The 2,625-nt window shown below is 38.8% G+C and overlaps 1 pseudogene; it reads left to right on the top strand.

Annotated features, from left to right (window-relative positions):
* The first annotated feature begins 1,963 nt into the window (after positions 1 to 1,963).
* Positions 1,964 to 2,410, top strand: LOC134486661 (ubiquitin-conjugating enzyme E2 variant 1-like; annotated as a pseudogene).
* Positions 2,411 to 2,625: the final 215 nt, after the last annotated feature.

Raw genomic sequence — 2,625 nt, 5'->3', positions numbered from 1 at the left:
TAGGAGACTTGGATATCATTTGATAAGGGCTTATGACTAGTTGTATTAATATTCATAGAATGACCAAATTGTTTGATCCTTGAAGAAGCTACCATTAAACTGGAAGACAAAGAACAAGAGCCAAATATGTCCAGTAGCTACTGAGATGCATCACTTACTGAGCTGAGTCTGAGCAAACATCAAAGAAACAGTGAGGTGTACTGTAGCCTAAGTAACGATACAAGCAAAAGCACTAAAATTGCTTGAATGAGGCATATAGGTATGGGAAAAGCACTTCAACATGGGACTTCACTTGACTTAGGCTGCATAAAAATATACCTTCCAGAAATATACCTAACAATGAAGTTGCTCACCTCATCTCACCTGCATGAAGCTGTATACATATCAAACAATGGACTAAGACTCCCTGCACATAACATTGTTTATAAACTTCTCTTTCATGATCAACTTCCATTCAAAAGTATTCAAGAGCATATCCACATACTGGAGGGAGAAATCTGTTTCAACTGGCCTGAGACAGTTTAGAATATATACTCAGTAAGTCGTATTGAATCCTCTGGAACAACTTTCAAGGGAAACATCCTGTTTAATGTCATATACCTAGTGATAATGAATATGCATTTGATTTAATCAAATGCATCATGGAAACTGATGTTCACAGTTAATTAAGTCTTGCCTAATCAAAAAAAGTCAATCAGAACAGAAATATCCACACTGAACTCTGAGTAAACAATTCCTCCTTCTCGGGAGGTCCACAAATTAAAGCTACACTGAATACCTGTGTTTCTCACTTTGCTTTTGAATAAAGTTTCTTTGTCACCTTGCTCTCTGTGACTTCTTGTAATAAGATGAAAACATCCTGGAAACACCTCACCTAGACAGTAACCTCTGATAAAACTGATAAGCATCTTCTTCAAATAATGACACGAATTATGGAAGCTCCAAAAGAATTCTCCTGTTACTTTCTTGTAAGAACGTCTAAGAATGACACAAGCCATGTCTCATGCCTATGTAATGAAATCAGAAGTTATAAAAAAATTCATCATAGTGTTGTTTTTTGTACCAATTTCAACTTTCAGATATTAAGTACAATCACACTGCAATTCCTTTTATCTCAGAAGTTTTGATAATGTCACCTACAGTTAAGCAAGAGGAGAATCCTCAATGAATTTCTCTAAAATACATTTGCATGATAGATAAAATATTAACTCTAGAATGAGAATATTGGAAAAATGCTTGTTTCTGTGTTACTGCATTGGAAATGCAATTTATACCCCTTTGTCATTTTCAAAATGCAGATGTTCATAGTATACATATTAGATTATGTGGACTATTAATAATAATAAAAGTTTCTAACAATAATTGAAGAACAGAGCCAGTACTCTGAGAAAATAATGCTTCTGTCACCTTTAATGCATATAGTTTTTGCTATAGGTACACAATGATTTCTACATATGAAAATCTAAATGCTCTACAGCTCATGCTTTCTGGTTTCAAGAAGTGAAAACTTCAGTAATAGCTTTTAACTTCAAAATCAAAATGAAAACAAAATGCATGAACAGAAAGAACAGAAGGAAAATAAAAGAAGGGAAGGAAGAAAGCATGGAAGGAAGGAACGAAGGAAGGAAGAAAGGAAGGAAGGAAGGAAGGAAGGAAGGGAGGGAAAAAGGAAGAAACAGGAGGAGATTTGGTAAGTTGCTCATTTGACAGGCTACATGCCAGTATGGAAGACAGCCTTGGCTGAGTTCCAAAACTGTACAAGATCAGGCATGGTTGTTCGTATCTATAATTTATTGATGAATATCAGACATTCAAAGTCATCACTGGATATATAGTGAGCTTCAGGCAAGTCTGGGATTTATGAGACCCTGTGGTAAAAAGAGAGAGAGAGAGAGGGAAGGAGCTAGGGACCTAGGGGTAGAGGAAGAAAGGAAGGACTGACTTCGAGCGATAGCGACGCAAGATGGCAGCCACCACAGGCTCGGGAGTAAAAGTCCTTCGAGATTTCCAACTGTTGGAAGAGCTGGAAGAAGGCCAGAAAGGAGTAGGCGAAAGCACAGTTAGCTAGGGTCTGGAGGACGATGAGGACATGACACTCACAAGATGGACAGGCATGATAATTGGACCTCTACAAACAATTTATGAAAACCAAATATACAGCCTTAAGATAGAGTGTGGGCCACTCTAGTATCCAGAAGCATCCCAGTCTGTGAGATTTGTAACAAGAGTCAATATGAACGGCGTGAGCAGTTCCAATGGAGTGGTGGATCCACAAGCCATGGCAGTGCTGGCAAAGTGACAGAATTGCCACAGCATCAAAGTCATCCTACAGGAACTGAGGTGCTTGATGATGTCAAAAGAGAACATGAAGCTGCCACAGCCACCGGAAGGACAGAGTTACAGCCATTAGTCACCAAGGCCCGGGCCTCCCTTCCCCATCCAACCCAAGTCTTCATTTTCCACAGTAGTGGATTTTCTAGATCCATCTGTAGACCTCAAAGTACTGGAGAGGAAGCCTCACTTAAACTTCATCCTGAGACACTGCTCTGATACTAACTTCTTGTCCATTTGAAATACCTAAGTTGTGCTGTGTAACATCATCTGTCGAGTATAACCACTGTCTGC

The sequence above is a fragment of the Rattus norvegicus genome, chromosome 4 (assembly GCF_036323735.1).
Source record: "Rattus norvegicus strain BN/NHsdMcwi chromosome 4, GRCr8, whole genome shotgun sequence".
In the NCBI taxonomy this organism is placed as follows: Eukaryota; Metazoa; Chordata; class Mammalia; order Rodentia; family Muridae; genus Rattus; species Rattus norvegicus.
The sequence above is the reverse complement of the archived record's forward strand: the minus strand, read 5'-3'. Positions and strand labels throughout refer to the sequence as shown.